Here is a 16,763-nt window from a genome sequence, read left to right as displayed (position 1 = left end):
TAGAGCATAGCCTGCTCTAAAAAAAGGAGGGGAGCTCCTTCCAGCATTGCTCTCTAAAAGCTGAGCTATGTTAAACATAACTCATTAGAGATAAAGGGACATCCATGTGAATTGCTCAGAGCCTCAGATCTCATCAGCCACCTCCCTCCTCCAAGACCTCTTCTCTTGCAGAAAGGCCGCGCAGCAGTGGAGGCACTTGCACAGAGCACGGGAGAGAGCTCCTGGCCTCACCTAGCTCTCTGCTGCTTCCACCTTTGCAGATGCTGTATTATAACATTAGAGACCTTTAAAAACATTCACAAATATTCTTGGAGTGGATATGATTGAGTTTAGTTATGAAGAGTGGGAATCTGGGCCCAGATCTTTTAAGGAGCCAGCAGCCAGCAATCCTGTGTGTTTGAGAGCCAGGAGGGAGGGGGGAGGAGGAAAGAATACTTGATTAAGCCCTATGCTGATAACTCTTGCATCAGCAGCTGTGTCAGTTGAGGGATGGATCATGCCCTACATTTGTAATTAAACAATTAAAGGCCTTATCATACTACAAAACAATATCATTTGTAATCCTGTTGTCTCCCAAATGGTTCAAGAAGCTAGTGCAGTTCTTCTGTTGCCTTGTTTCATTTGCTTACATAGCACAAACTACTTTGACACACAATTTTCTTTTATGTGTTTTTAAGCATGAAAACAAAATGCCACTCTTCTCCATGGCTGCCATTGATTAATTAGCAAAGCCAGCTGTTTTAGCTCTCAGCTTGCATTGACTTGCTCTCATTTGCTATTCTAAGCTTTTATGGACCAATTGCAGATACATAAATCTACGTTCTCTAAACTGCTTAATAGATATTCCTTGAAAGACAACAAGCCAGGGTAAAATGAATAATTTAGTCATCTTACACAGGAAATATGGTCCCAAAATTGATTTTTTTCCCCAGAAAAAAAAAATTACCTGACTTTAAGGGGTTTATAATTTCCATACATTTGTAACTGTCAGCATGGGATATGGAACAGAAGCTGTTTAATCATACACAGCAATAACAAAGTTCATGGATGCACTGTTCTTTTAAAAATCTCATGACGTACACTACCTTTTGGGGGATATAGCAATTTGGCTGGCAATTGGACCCAAAGCATGTTTCCATGTGGAACTCTTTCCTTACAATATAGCACAAAGAAATTAAAAGTAAAAGTTTTTAAGATTGTTTGGCATGGATCAGAAATCACTTTTTTGCTTATGTTGCCGTTCTTATGTGCACATATACAACTGCAACATAAGTCTTTCTCAAAGTAAGCTTTCTTGAACAAAATGAGACTTACTTCTAAGTAAGCATTGTTAGAGAAATTAATTGATTAAAAACTGTGGAATTGGTCTGATCCATATTTATCACAAAAGCTGTGCACAAATTACATCATTGTGGTTGGTTAGTTCCTGGCAAGGTCTTTACCCTTTTCAAGCGTGCATGGGGCCTTCTGTCCTAAGACTAGTACACAGAAATCATCAGTAGGAAAGGGAAGTAAGTTCTGAGAAAACTTAAATTTTCTGTAATGTAAATTTTTAAAATGTAAACCGCCCTGAGCCATTTTTGGAAGGGAGGTATGTAAATCAAGCAAGCAAGCAAGCAAGCAAACAAACAAACAAACAAATAAATATTAAAAGATTAGACCTGATTGACAGTTGGGAGGAACTTTTTGGAATATCAGAAATATCGTAGATGAATAGTATTTTGGGGGGTTAGGGGGCTTCTCCAGTGTAATATAGTCTATCTAACACAGAACAATGATGTGTATGCCTGAAATCCTGAAACAGTTTCTTAGTATGTACAGGTGAAACTCGGAAAATTAGAATATCGTGCAAAAGTCCATTAATTTCAGTAATGCAAATTAAAAGGTGAAACTGATATATGAGACAGACGCATTACATGCAAAGCGAGATAAGTCAAGCCTTAATTTGTTATAATTGTGATGATCATGGCGTACAGCTCATGAAAACCCCAAATCCACAATCCCAGAAAATTAGAATATTACACGGAACCAAGAAGACAAGGATTGAAGAATAGAACAATATTGGACCTCTGAAAAGTATAAGCATGCATATGTATTCAGTACTTGGTTTGGGCCCCTTTTGCAGCAATTACTGCCTCAATGCGGCGTGGCATGGATGCTGTCAGCCTGTGGCACTGATGAGGTATTATGGAAGACCAGGATGCTTCATTAGCGGCCTTCAGCAATTCTGCATTGTTTGGTCTCATGTCTCTCATCCTTCTCTTGGCAATGCCCCATAGATTCTCTATGGGGTCAGGTCAGGCGAGTTTGCTGGCCAATCAAGCACAGTACACTGTATACTTTTCAGAGGTCCGATATTGTTCTATTCTTCCATCCTTGTCTTCTTGGTTCCATGTAATATTCTAATTTTCTGAGATTGTGGATTTGGGGTTTTCATGAGCTGTACGCCATGATCATCACAATTATAACAAATTAAGGCTTGACTTATCTCGCTTTGCATGTAATGCGTCTGTCTCATATATCAGTTTCACCTTTTAATTTGCATTACTGAAATTAATGAACTTTTGCACAATATTCTAATTTTCCGAGTTTCACCTGTAATCAAACACTGAAAAACATAAGCATTATGTGTGTAAATGATTGTATAAAAGCTGCTGAATATTAACAATCGGGGTTACCAATTTCTGTATGGGCTTTTGGGTGTCTTGTGGAGGTTAGTCACCATTCATGGGCAAACATCTTCACATGCTAGTATCTATCTATCTATCTATCTATCTATCTATCTATCTATCTATCTATCTATCTATCTATCTATCTATCCTATAAGATATAGCATGCTGTAGCTTGTGAACTGGCCGTTAGCCCGTCCACACTGGGTGTTGAAGCTATATTCATGAGCGAGCAAAACCAGGCCAAGGGGATCAAGTCCAGTTTTGCTCGCTCGTGAGAACCACTGGGCTCTAGGGAAAGCCTGGTGGCTCCACAGCGGCAAGCCCACCTTAGAAGACACCCCCTTAAACGAGGTCAATGGAGTGAGCTCTCTGTTAACCTCATTTTTCAGATCGTGTGTTCACCTTGGCTGTTTGCAGCCACGGTGGACACACTCGGGTGGAGGGAGGGGGGAGGACTTCCCTGTGCCCAACTCCTGGGGCTGCCAGGTGAGGTGCGGCATGGTGTGGGAGAGTCGCAGGCAAGCCACTGCTTGTCTGGGCAGCTGATCCGCTGACAAGTCAAAACAATGTGCGTTTCCCCCTCCAGCCTATCACATCCCAGGAGGAGGCGCAAGATGCCTCCCTTCAGTATTATTGTTATTTAGTTTGCCAGCCAGCTGGATTTTCACAAAAGTGACAAGTCAAAACTCTCTAACAGTCTGATCCTATACATAATTACTTGCAAGTAAGTCAATTTATTCAAAGGGGCTTATTTTCAAGTAACTGAATTAAAGGGAGAGCAACGAGGTCTGAATAGGGCTTTATTTCTTCCTAATCATATAGCTAGCTATGGTTAGGATGTCTACATGATGTCTACTCATTGGTACACATATGAGCCCATGTAGGATCCTCCACGTGGTCAGAAGCATTCAGCTGACAGTAGCAGCTATAACTCCTGGCAGGTGGTAGCTATTCCCAAAGAACTCCCTTCCTTTCCTAGTGCAAAACCCTATATTGGGAAAAGGAACTATTACCAGTTTTATCATTGTGTGGCTGTGACCTCCAGTGATGAATATGTTGCTATTGTTTAGCCTGAACACTCACAGTAGGTCTTGGAAGATATCAAAACATTTTGGAAAGGGGAGTCATCAGAGATCCAGCCTACCAACTAACTCTCTCTCTCTCTCTCGTAGAGGGAGAAAGAGGTGGATGGTTTGCAAGACACTGGCGGCTAGCTTCACAGCTTGGATGTTTGTAAGGAAGGAACTCCTCAGACATTACTGGCAGGCTCTTCACAGGCCTCTAAGCATTGGAGACTGGGAACACAGTACGCTTTCCCTGCCAATACAAACAAGTCAGCTGGTAGATCTTTCTCCAATTTTAGCTCAAAATGGCTCCCCTGTCCCCTGCTCTTCAATGCCTTAAAGAAGCGAGATGATAGCTTCTGGGCAGAGGGAATCTGGAATGGAGTCTCAAATCTGATGCCAGCTGATCTTCACCCTATCCAGCTGGCAACGTGGTTTCTTCCTGCCAGCTCTGTGTAGGTCATCTGGAAGCAGTTTACTGCATTCTAGGTTTGGGGGACCTGGAAGTGCAAGGGAAGCCACAGGGTGACCAGAGACGCATGACTGAACTCTATGTGATCATGAGTTCTGCTTGCCATAAATCACATAGTTGTAGTGTCCTTTCCAGTACTAGGAATTTGTTTTGCTTTCTCTTACATGGGGGCCTCGAGAAACTTGTGCAAACTGTCTGGAATGCTGGGAGCTTTGATACATCCAGTCAAAACAACTCCAGTTTTTCACTCTCCTGTGGTGTGGGGAGAATTCTTGACTTATAAGGCAGCTGAGTATATTGTGCTTTAGATTTAGAGATTGGAAATTTGCCTGCAGATGTCAAAAATGCAAGTGTTTGCCTGCTTTCTGGGTTTTGCTGTTGTGATAGTTATTGAAGAAATTATCTTGCTACCCTTAGGGCTACAGGAAGATTTTTTTTTTAAGAGACTCATTGCTTTATGTCACACGGATATATCACACAATTGCTTTATATCACACTGGTTTTCATTTAATAAGAGCACCAGGCTCTGGGCTTTCAGTGGCTCTGTGGGGGCTACACCTCTCTGGATGCCTCTGCTGCTAGCCCTGTTCACATGCCGCCCTCATCAATTGCCTCCATTTTCTTAAACATTTAAATGAAATATAAAGTATATTTACTACCTCCTCACTGAGAAGAGGAACTCTTGTCTCATGAGACTCCCTGTTCCTAGGAGTCTTATGGGGATGGCTGTGTTGCTTTGATCATGGAGATGGCAGTGGCCCCATTCCCAAATGACTGTTCACTTGGCAGTGTTGTGCAACTTGATGGGTTAAGTATGAAACCATCAATTGTTCAACAGGTAGACCAAGAGTTTAAATATTTATTTAAATGCAACAATGTTTAAATATGTAAAGGCTTCTAAAGTTCAATATTGCTTCTCTTTGTTAAGAATTATACTATTATTAGAACGTGTGTTTGGTGTTTTTGCATTTATTTATTTATTTATTTATTTATTTATTTATTTATTTATTTATTTATTATTTTTACATTTTTATACCACCTTTCGTTAAAAGAAAACCCCAAGGCGGTTTACAAAACTTAAAAACATACAGTTAAAAGCAGTAAAAACATCAAGCTAAAAACAGGCATAAAAACAAGACAACAGATAAAAACACACAAGAACAGCAGTAAAAGACGATTATGTAAAAGCCTGGGTAAAAAGCCAAGTCTTTAAAAGCTTTCTAAAAGCTGTGATGGAGTCCGAGGAATGAATGGCCACCGGGAGAGCATTCCAGAGTCTAGGGGCAGCAACAGAGAAGGCCCTGTCCCGAGTGCACGAAAGCTGGGCCTCTCTCATTGTCGGCACCCGGAGCAGGGCCCCCTCAGATGTCCTCGTCAAGCAGGCAACAACCCTTGGGAGCAGGCGGTCCCTCAAATACCCTGGGCCCGAACCGTTTAGGGCTTTAAAGGTCAAAACCAGCACCTTGAATTGGACCCGGAAACAAACCGGCAGCCAGTGCAGCTCTTTCAAAATGGGGGTGATATGTTCCCAATGGGCAGCTCCGGATAGAACCCTCGCTGCCGCGTTTTGCACTAGCTGTAGTTTCTGGATATTCTTCAAGGGCAGCCCCACGTAGAGCGCGTTACAGTAATCCAGCCGCGACGTGACTAAGGCGTGGGTAACCGTGGCCAGATCTGCCTTCTCGAGAAAGGGACGCAACTGGCGCACCAGCCGAAGCCGTGCAAAGGCCCCCCTGGCCACCGCCTCCACCTGAGCCTCCAAAAGCAGAGCCGGGTCCAGTAGTACCCCCAAGCTGCGTAACACATATACATACATGTGTTGTGCATGTAGCAGTTACTTTCTTTGCCGATATCTTAATCAAAATAATATATTTAGTTTCATGTTGAAACTAATTGTTTAATGTTGACCCATTTGTTCACCTAGAATATTAATAAATGACACATGCTGAAGGTAGCTGATAAGCAACTAGGAATACCTTACTTTCAATATACATACCAAGATGTTGTTCATCCAAACAAGTGGAGGTGTCCAGTTGACTACTTATTAATTATTGTCACTTTCTCTCTTCAGTGATTGGAGAGTATGTCAATGACATACTAATGTCTAGAGAGAAAAGCAGTCTCTCCAAAACATGGCTTTTCCTCCTCAGAAACCTATTCATTTTATTATTTTATTTTATTTTTATACTTCCCCTCCAAAAATGGCTCAGGGTGGTTTACAACAAGTAAAAACAATTAAAATCAATTAAAGGTTAAAATCAAAACTAAATCAATCAAACAATTAAAATCATTAAACATTAAAAACATTAACATTAAAATCATTTAAACCCAGCATTAAAAATTTAAACCATGAATCTAATTAAAAGCCTGGGTGAATAAATGTGTCTTCGGCACCTTTTAAAAAGTTGCCAGAGATGGGGAGGCTCTGATCTGTATCCTACTATTCCACTGAGAAGCTTAGAGACTCACAATGAGCCGGGTCTCACGATCTGTGAGACCCGGTTTGGCGGGGTGAGCGGGGAGGGAGTCCTGGGCAGCCGGATCGTCCGCCCACACAATTTCTGGCGCCATGACAGAGCCAGCGGGGACTGGGGAGCTCGGGGGCCGTGCGGCCCCTGGAAGCCCCAGTATGCCCTGCGCGAGCACGCAGGGCATACTGGGGAGACCCCCGGAGCTGGGAGGCGGCTTTTTGCCTCCCCTCCGGGGGTCTACTCATGAGTAGGTGGCGCAAAGCCGTGCCGCGGCTACTCACGATCCAGAAAACCAGGTTTGCGGAGCGCTCGCTCCGCAAACCTGGTTTTGGGGCAGGGGCTCTTGAGCTGGTTACCTGCTCTAGAACCACTGGGCTCGCAGCCGAGCCCGGTGGTTCTGACGATCGGGACAAATTGGGCTAGGCTTTCCTAGCCAGATTTTTTCTGATCGTGGGAATAGCCCCAATGTCTGAACTTTCCCATAGTTATCCAGCAGTTTCACAGTTCTCCAGGGTCTAGAACCTAGATTTCCCATATGAAGGCCCTATACTCCAACTTCAAAGCCGCTGCACTACATTTCTACAGCATGTGTTTTCTAAAGAACAAACACTGATTACATTGCTAGAAAAAGAAAGTCATAGTTATCAGAACTGTTACCAGAGTCTGAAATTATCACAAGACCTAATAGCAGCTTTACGATGTGTAGATTAATTTAATTGCTCCGAAACCTCTTTAAATTTTGCAAGATTGTTTGCTGCAATGCTTATTTAAAGCATCTGTACATCTGTATTGGTTCTTTGAGGAGATGGCAGGGATACGGATACAGCTTTCAGTTACAACATGCAATACTTTATCTCCACATAAAGCTTATGCAGTCAGAGCCAACAGTTCAGATGACCTTTATCATGTGTTAGTGAGGAGTAAAACTGTCTAAAACAGTAAAAATGTGGCCTTTGTTGTTTACAAACTACCCTCCTGAGGAAGACTATTTAGGACCGAAATGTCGACTGTGCTTGCTGGCAAGAACAAGAAATAAATGGATCACAAGTTGTGCCCAGGGCCGCCTTCTTCTTCCTTTTTTAATTTTATTTTAACTGCACTTTCTTCCTGGCTTGCCCTGGTCTGGGACTCACCATTAATTCTTGACCCTTTTGTAGTGGGGAAAAAAGGTGGTTTTGTGAAATTAGCCCTTTCATGGTCCGCATAAAACATTTCCCCTAAGCGATCTCACTCCTTCATGGAGGACAAGGAATTTGAATCTGATGTCATTCAAGATATATCTTCCTTTTTCTTGAGGATGCACTAGCTTTTAAGAATGTGACATGGCAGTCAGAATGGAGATCTGTTCATGTGCCTCAGAGCTGTTGTTTTTAAAACCAAAATGCTCAATAATGTATTCTATAGTATTAAAGAAAATTAATTTGATTTTGTACTACACCACTGACCATGGGATTAATCTGCAGTTTTACCCAAGGCATAAAAATACACATCATGGTAAATATATGCAGCACTATAGCTATTTCTATACTACTCAGGTCAACTTTTGCCCCCCAAAGATGGGAAACATAAATAACTAGAAGTAATTAGTCTCTGAACTCTCTGATAAGGTTAAATATAATTGCCAACAGTTTAACTACTAATAGCACCTACCAGCTGTAGGCAGAGCTTGAACTTAAAGCTGTAGGCAGAGCTTAAAGCCTGCTAAAGTAATGAGAAGCAGAGAAAATGTTGTTTTGAATGCATCAAATACATAGTAAACAAATGTTCTATTGGTTGTCAATACTCATGGAAGACAGATTTATTGAGTAGATATTCAAAAAGTATCCCACCTAATCCAGAAGAATCCAAGAGGCTTGTAATAGAAATACATTTTCATCTTCACACCCACCTTGATATTGTAATTGGTGATAGACAGGCAAAAAGCTCTGCCTTCTTCTTAGGTGAAGATTTAGTTAGGCCACCGCAGATATGGTAGCAAATGAAGCATATATTAGCTGGGCTGGGTGCGGAGCAGCTGCGCCTCTGGCCGGTACCCCTGCCAGCCTGCATGCCTTTTTCTTGTCCCCCACCAGCCGCTTTCAGGAGGGATGGCAGGCTGCTTCTCCCTCCTGTCACCCCCCATTTCTGGCCGGCTGGCCTGCCCACCACTTTCTGGCTGGCCAGACACCAGCTTCTTCCCCCTGCCCATTTTCTGGCTGGCTGGCTAGCGGCTGGGTCAGCTGGCCCACCTGCCACTTTCTGGCTGGCTGGGCGCTAGTTTCTTCTCCCTCCCCCCACTTTCCAGCCACCACCCCCACCTTCTGGCAAGCTGGCCGGCATTTTCTTCACTGGCTGTAGCCACCATTTTCCTCCCTCCCACCCATCCCGTGGCTATCCGACAGCTCTCCAAACTCTTACGAGAGCTGCCATGCATGGGATTAGCCATGGATATGCCTTAGAGAATTAAATATATAGAAGATCAAAGGCAGTATGTCCTATGAATATGGTATCTGGATGGCATTTGGAAACAGAATTAGAAATACATGGATTTCCACCCCCCAGCCAGGGGCGGATTAACTTTTTTGCCACAGGCAAAAAGGTTTTAGCTGCCGCTAAAAACCCTAAAATAATAATAATAATAATAATAATAATAATAATAATAATAATAATAATAAAAGCTGTGGCAGTGGTATTAACTGGGGGGGGAGGGAAAGAGGAGTGTCTCCCCTTTTACTTTTTTTTTAAAGCCGTGGAGGCAGTAGTAGCTGTGGGGAAGGGGGGCAATCGGGCAAGGGGGGATTTCCCCCCTTTCATCCCCTAAAGATCACCACTGACTGCACATGGGCTCCGCTATCTGTAGCCCATTTCAGCCAGAAATGGGCTATGGTATGGATAGCAGAGCCCATGTGCAGTCAGTCACTGGGGAGGAGGGAAGAGGGAGAAGGGGAGGAGCTCACTGCCACCACCTGCAAGCCACAAATGAAGCTTGGCTTTATTTATTTATTTATTTATCACATTTATATACCACCCAACCTTTCGTCTCTGGGCGGCTCTGAGGCTTTAAGCTCCCTCCGCACAGCTACTGCCACCACGGTTTTTTTAAAAAAGTAAAAGGGGGGAATGTTCCTCTCGCCCCCACTCCCCGCAGCTATTGCTGCTCCTCAAATTTTGCTGCGGTAGGCAGATGCCTATGCCTTAATCTGCAATTTCCCCCAGTAGGACATCACACTCTAATGAACGAATAGAAAAGTTTGATTCAATAAGCAGAGGTCATTTCAATGGGTGATTTACTCTGAGCAGAAGCTCTTCAACTTCTTTGGACGGTCACTTGGAATGTGAGACAAAAAAGACCAGGAGAGGTGTGCTAGGGACCCTGTATTGATTCAAAAGAATAATAACAAATCTCAGTGTGTTTCCAGCCCTTGATTTCAACTATATAGCTACATGTAAAGCAGTAACATTAAAAGGCATAGTTTCCTCACATTCAGAAAGTTCATAGGCTTTTAGATGCTATAACCTTTGCTCCAAAACCTTTCAAGGATTTAGCACCTCTCACAGAATGCCAGTAATAGTAAATGTACCATTCTTGTCACCATATCTCAAAAAGGACATTACAGAACTGTAAAAGGTGCAGAAGGGGACAACCAAGATGATTAGGGGTCTAGTGAAACTTCCTTATGAGGCAAGGCTACAACATCCAGACTTTTACATTTATTTTAGAAAAAAGGTGGCTGATGGGAGACATGATAGAGGTTTATAAAATTATGCATGGTGTGGAGAGAATGGATAGAAAGAAATTTTTCTCCTTCTCTCACAACAACAAAATCAAGAGTCCCATGAAACTGATTGCCAGGAAATTTAGGACTGACAAAAGGAAATACTTTTTCACAGAGTGCATAATTATTTTATGGAATTCTCTGCCACTGGATGTGCTGATGGCCACCAGCTTGGATGGCTTTAAAAGGGATTTAGACAAAGTCATGGAAGACAGGGCTATCAGTCGCTACTAGTCTTCATGCTTACTGGCTATCTCCAGGCTCAGAGGCAGGATGCCTGTGAATACTAGGGATGTGCAAAATGTTGGAACATTGAAACTTTTCAATTAGAAATGGGCCATTTTGAGTGTTTCGAGCTTGAAACAAAACATACTTTAAATAAAAGGCCTGTTTCGAGCTCAGAACAAAACAACAGTGTTTTGATTTGAAACATTTTGACATTTCAAGCAACATTTTGGAAGCCTGTTTTCCCCTTGCTGATTGGTTTCCTGGCATTAGTTTTTGATCCTAGTGGGGGTTTGGGGGAAAGGTTAACATTTGTTTAAAACTCCCTGCTTGCCCATTTCTTTTGTGGGTTGGGTGGTAGGTAGCATCCATCATGCCCTACCACCCAAACCACTTTGGTGTCCCTAGGAGCTACCCATGGGGAACAATGGGGTGTTTTGAGTTTCCCCATTGCTCCCTATGGCCAAAACACTTGCTTGAGAAATGAAGGCAGGGGAAACACAATTCACCAACAGCAAAACAAGAGCTGGCACCCACTCCTAATTCCAGGTAGGTCTGTATGCACCCTTATTTGTGACATGGATTCTTTACTATCAAAACAATTTAAAACACAACCTTGTATTGTCATTTGGCCATTTATGGGACCCTGAAAATCATTTATGTTCACAGAGCTGGAAGCCATTTCTGCTAAAATGAAACTCAAGTTTTGATGGTATTAGAGTGAATGTCCACGTTAATATATTGGACTTGTTAACTCAAAGACCTCAAATAAATATATTTTTGACACTTAAATGATATTACCTCTCAAAACTGTGTAGCTTTTTTAAAAAAAGGGAAAAAAAGTTATCAGTATAAGGTTAGCAGTTGAACGAAGTGAAATGAAATAGCCCCATAATATATTAATTTCAAAATGCAACTGGAAGGTTGGGGGTGGTTTCTTTTTTTAAAATTCAAGATCATAGCCTTGTGTGTATTAACATTCTTGCTGAGATAGCTACTGCTGCAAATACAATCATGTAAAATCTGTAGCTCTGAACTTGGCAAAGCGATCTGGAGTGGGGTTGACTGTTCAGACTAATCATGACTTTTAAGTGGTAAAAATCCCATCTGTTTACTGTACACTTTTGAAGCCACGATAACAGAGCTGAATTACAAATAGTGTGGGGCAGCATGGCAATTTCTGCATTGCAATGTCTACCACTGCATTATTGGGAAATCTTGAGAAAGGCCCAATTTCAGTGAGAAATAAAAGTTTCAGGTTGAAATTGATCTACATGATTGGAAAACTTTTAAAGAATTTTAGATCAGCACATTTAATCAGTGTTCTTGGGGATCATGTTTATTTTGGATTCACAAAGCTTGCTCTGGTGTTTTGAGGAGGGCAGAGCAGACATGGAAAGAATGTAGAAGAAACTGAAAATGTTTCTCCATGCCATTTGGCATACTTCTCCCAAGACGAAAGCTGCTATTCTCCATAACACACAGTCACAGAATGTATTGAGGTCATTCTCACGACCAGCCCCATCAGGGCTATCACAGCCCTACCTGGGCAGAGCTGATCGTGAGAAGTGCTAGGATTCGTCGTAATCCTGGCACCCTTCAACCGGGTAGCTCGGGTTTTGTACCGAGGCTAAGAGTGAGGTAGGAGGGTACACGTGCACGCCCTCCTGTCCCACTTCCCGGTCATGTGGACAACCAGGCTGCCAGCAGCTCTTCCTTGACTCTCGGCAGTCATTTTGACCATAGAGGCTGGGGGAAGGTGCAACATTTCCACAAGGCACCACATTACTTGTGTGGTGCATTATGGGATTCCTGGAGGCCAGGCTTTGTACCCCCAGCCTCCAGATTGCCACACCGCTTACCATAGTGGTGATCATGTGGGCATGTGAGCAGCATGGCAGGGAGGGAAAGCAAGCCATGTGGAGGAAGGTAGGTGCTATCCTGCCTTCCCCCCACCCTCCCCAGCCCCATATGCAGTGGTCATGTGAATGGCCTCATTGTATGCTTCTTTAATTTCTTGTGTTTTTTTATGTAAGGCAGGGAAGACAGCACCCAACTGAAAGAACTCATGAAAGAGAAACATTAAGGACGGGTGCTGAAGTGTTTTATTACAAGAGATTAAACTGGTATGATGGAAGCAGTGTTGCCCAAGGTATTCACTCTTCTGACTATCCACTTGATTAATGAGTTATAGTGCTTTAAATACTGTGCAAAACCTGCTTGAGAGAATCTATCTATTGATCTATTTTTAAAACGTATATACCGCCTGATATATAAATCTCTAGGCAGTTTACAAAAACAAATAATGTTTGGTGTGGTGTAGTGGTTAGAGTGTTGGACTAAGAATGGGGAGACCTGAGTACAAATCCCCACTCAGCCATGAAACTCACTGGGTGACTCTGGGCTAGTCACATATCTCTCAGCCTAACCTACCTCACAAGGTTGTTGTGAGGATAAACGTAACCATATACACAGTTCTGGGCTCCTTGGAGGAAGAGCAGGATAAAAATGTAAAATAACAATAATAAAATGAAACAATTTGAAATTTAACTAAAAGCCTGAAGGAACAGGTGTGTTTTAAGAGTCTTCCTGAAGGCAGCCAGGGATGGGGAGGCTCTTATTCCAGTAGGGAGTATCTTCCAAATTCCCAGGGAGCTTAGAGAAAAGGCCCAGTTCTGAGTCATCACTAAACAAGCTGGTGGCCACTGCAGCTGGACTTCTGATGAATAGGCAGTGGGCGAGATGACAGTGGAACAACAAAAATAAGTGTGTGCAGCATAGGAAACAATGCCTCCTCTGTTATATCACCTTCACTTAGTGCATACCTAGAAGCTATTCTCGTGAGCAGCAGAAACCAGGCTAAGGGAGCCCAGCCTGGTTTCTGCTGAGAAACCGTGAGAACCGCCGGGAGCTGCACAGCTCCCAGTGGTGGCTCGGTGGAGAGCCCGCTTATGGAACCATCCTTTCAATGAGCTTCAATTGATCATGTGTCAGCCGCGGCTGCTCACAGCCGAGGCGGGCACACTCAGGGGGTGGAGGGGGGTCCCAGGAATGCACTGTGCACTCACGAGGTGCATTACCGGGCCTCTGGGGGTGGGGCACCATATAGTGCTGCTTCCCTTCACCTGATCCCTGGAGCTGCCAGGTGAGCTGTGGCTGGGCATGGGAGCGGCAGAGCCAAGCCGCTGCTTCTCTGGGTGGGTGATCCGCCCACCCAAGCAGGGGTAAGTGATCGACTGCGGGGAGAGCTGGTCAAACCCACTCTCCCTGCTGAACCCCTTTTGGCTCTTCACACTGATCATGTGTAGAGTCTTCTAGACTGCAGATTTAATGGGCTTTAGCAAACATTTTCTTTTCCAGGAAACCCTACCGATTGTAGTTCTTTGAAGGGGAATGAGGGATCTCTAACTAAGAATTCTCATTATGCCACCAAACTACAGTTCCTAGGATTTTTTTTAAAGGAAATCCTGACAGTTAAACTGATATAAAGTTAATATACATGTGTAGGATAGACACAAGACCTTAGGAATTATGCTGTTCAGCAGAGGAGAATGTCTTATGGATTCATTTTGCCGTCCAAGAACCCCTGGCACATTCAGTCCTGTTTTACTGTTATGTAACTTTTTAGAATTGAATGGCCTCTTTTAAACATTTTATTTTGCTACAGGGACACTCACCTGTTAAAGTGCCACCATCAACGTTGTCAGTAATAATTTAAAAAAGAGAGAGTCCTAAGTAGAGAACAGATGCACGAACACCCCTGGAGCCAAATGCATTATGGAGACACGCTGTTATCACACTCCTTGAGACTGCCATTTTCACCTGCTCATGTGCCATTTTCACCTGTAGATTGCTGGCAAGGTGCTTTTCTTGCAGAACCGAGACATTTTTCAAGTTCAAACCCAACCTTGTAACTGTGATGTAAATGTCGTTATTCCTACCCACCCCTTCCCACCATGTTTTAACCAATGTGTGTTGTTCATAAATGAATGTTTTAAAGTTATTTTACTTCAGTTTATAGCTTTACTATTGTCTGAATGTAGAAGCACTTAGATGAATTCTCGTTACTGTGTGCACCACTAATTCTTATACAGCCCTGCCAGAAAGAGACTCATTTGTCTCAATGGGGTTTTGTGCTAATGCAGTGCTTTGAGAACTGATCTGCTTCACGTTGTTATAAAAGAGCTTAGGGCTTGTACTCAGGAAGATTGGTTTAACTACATAGCTTCAACTGCACTGGAATGCATGTAAGTGCTGGTGGGGTTGGTGTGGAGAGGCGCACATAGCTGAAACTTGTCCTAGTTCCCTGTGAAGACCTGGGCCTGCATAGGAACATAGGAAGCTGCCACATACCGAGTCAGACCATAAGTCCATCTAGCTCAGTATTGTCTACCCAGACTGGCAGTGGCTTCTCCAAGGCTGCAGGCAGGAATCTTGCAGGCCTTGGAGATGCCAGGGAGGGAAATTGGAACCTTCTGCTCTTCCCAGAGCGGCTCCATCCCTTAAGGGGAATACCTTACAGGGCTCACACATCGTCTCCCATTCATATGCAACCAGGGTGGACCCTGCTTAGCTAAGGGGACAAGTCATGCTTGCTACTCCTCTCATCAGGCTGCTTGCAGCTACTCCCAGGATACCAGCAGTGATCTTAACTGTAGAGCTGGGGTAAAGGAGAGGCCTGGAAGCAGGGAGGTTTCCCAGTGGACTGCACTGCTCTCATGGTACATTATGGGATACTTGTTGGCCCAGCTTCCTACCCACTCCTACTCCTGGAGGAGGTGGGCTCATTGCAGCACTGTTCGTGTGGGTGCGTGTGTGGTGGAGCCCAGAAGCTACTCGAATAATCTGGAGGAAGGCAGTGTTGTATTCAATCTAGCTATCTTTTATTTTTTGTTAATTAGAAGTTTGTTCCAGGGGGATTGTGTAGAGAATGTGGAGTCAGGAATGAAAGGAGAAGGAGAAAAATGGAGTTGTTTCTGAATAAAGCTTAGTTAAACAATATAAGGTTGTTTTGTGTTTAAGAGGGAAGCAGCTATAAACAGTTGGTGACAAGTTTTTTGAACCAGCTATGTGTGTGAACTTGCACAATTTGTTCCTGTATCTTCCTTTCATTACATTACTGGGCCTACATTTCTGAACTGCTGCATTCTACACTTGCTGCTGCTGATTGTTTCTCCAGCTTCCTGACTGCACAAACCCTGAAAGTACTTTTTTCTTATCAATCTTGGACTCTGTTAGGCAGATAGGCTCCTGCCTTCCCTCAGCCCTCCCCATTTTGGTCGTATGAACAACCTTAGTATTTTCTAAGAGGAACCTGGCCCATTTTCTGAACAAGTTTGAAAATTAGTCAAGGAATCTTAATTAAACCACATAAATTATCCACAATAATTACTGTACCTCTATGTTTATTTAATGTACAGCAAAATCTTCATTCCCTTAATAATGTTCTTTGCCACCTCTTTGCTTCCCCAAACTAGTTGTTCTAGAGTTGCTCCTGTATTGCACATTAATTTTTTTAGAAACTACTCCCCCTCATTGTGAATGCCACTTTTTTCTGAGGCACACAAAAGTATTTCTCAGTCACTACTGTCAGAGATGTGCCAATACTTTTCTTATTGGTTATCAGTAACATCATCATGTCCACATTGAGTTACTATTGGGGAAACAGTGCATGCTGGGGTTTGGGTGTGTTTACCAACTGTCATTATCAAAAACAAGTTTCAGGCACTGTTTCAAGTCCAGGAAAAAAGTGCTGCTTCTGTTATGAGAAATAATGCTCTACAATGACTGAGAAGGGACTATTCCTGCTAGTGGATGATCAGAAGTCATCAGACCTGAATGGATAAGTGATTTCTGATCTAAGAAGGTGCAACAGCTAGAACTCCCATTTCACTTTTTGAGGTAGGTCTGCACTTTTCTGTATCTGTGCCAAGGAATCTTTGTAATCAAATGTTTCCAAATGTTATTTTAATGATGGTGGGAACCAAGAAGTTTTGCAGGAGACCAGCAGAGAATTGAAATCTCACACCTAGGGCAGCAGCCACATTGAGGTCAGTTGTATTGTAGTAAGAGTTCCATGGTGTTTACTAAAGTTGGTTTGTTCT

At 43.1% G+C, this 16,763-nt stretch overlaps 1 long non-coding RNA gene across 2 annotated transcripts in view; it reads left to right on the top strand.

The window, feature by feature from the left end:
- The window catches only part of LOC128347267 (uncharacterized), a 30,411-nt gene extending 14,754 nt beyond the window's left edge, over positions 1 to 15,657 (top strand). Inside the window, exons 2-3 of one of the 2 annotated variants that reach the window (XR_008317469.1) lie at positions 12,696 to 12,811; positions 14,327 to 15,657. This is a non-coding gene — a long non-coding RNA (uncharacterized LOC128347267). The remainder of the gene's footprint in view (positions 1 to 12,695; positions 12,812 to 14,326) is intronic. The other variant, XR_008317468.1, reaches the window with a different exon arrangement.
- The last annotated feature ends 1,106 nt before the right edge of the window (positions 15,658 to 16,763 follow it).

This window comes from Hemicordylus capensis, chromosome 2 (genome assembly GCF_027244095.1).
Source record: "Hemicordylus capensis ecotype Gifberg chromosome 2, rHemCap1.1.pri, whole genome shotgun sequence".
In the NCBI taxonomy this organism is placed as follows: Eukaryota; Metazoa; Chordata; class Lepidosauria; order Squamata; family Cordylidae; genus Hemicordylus; species Hemicordylus capensis.
The sequence above is the reverse complement of the archived record's forward strand: the minus strand, read 5'-3'. Positions and strand labels throughout refer to the sequence as shown.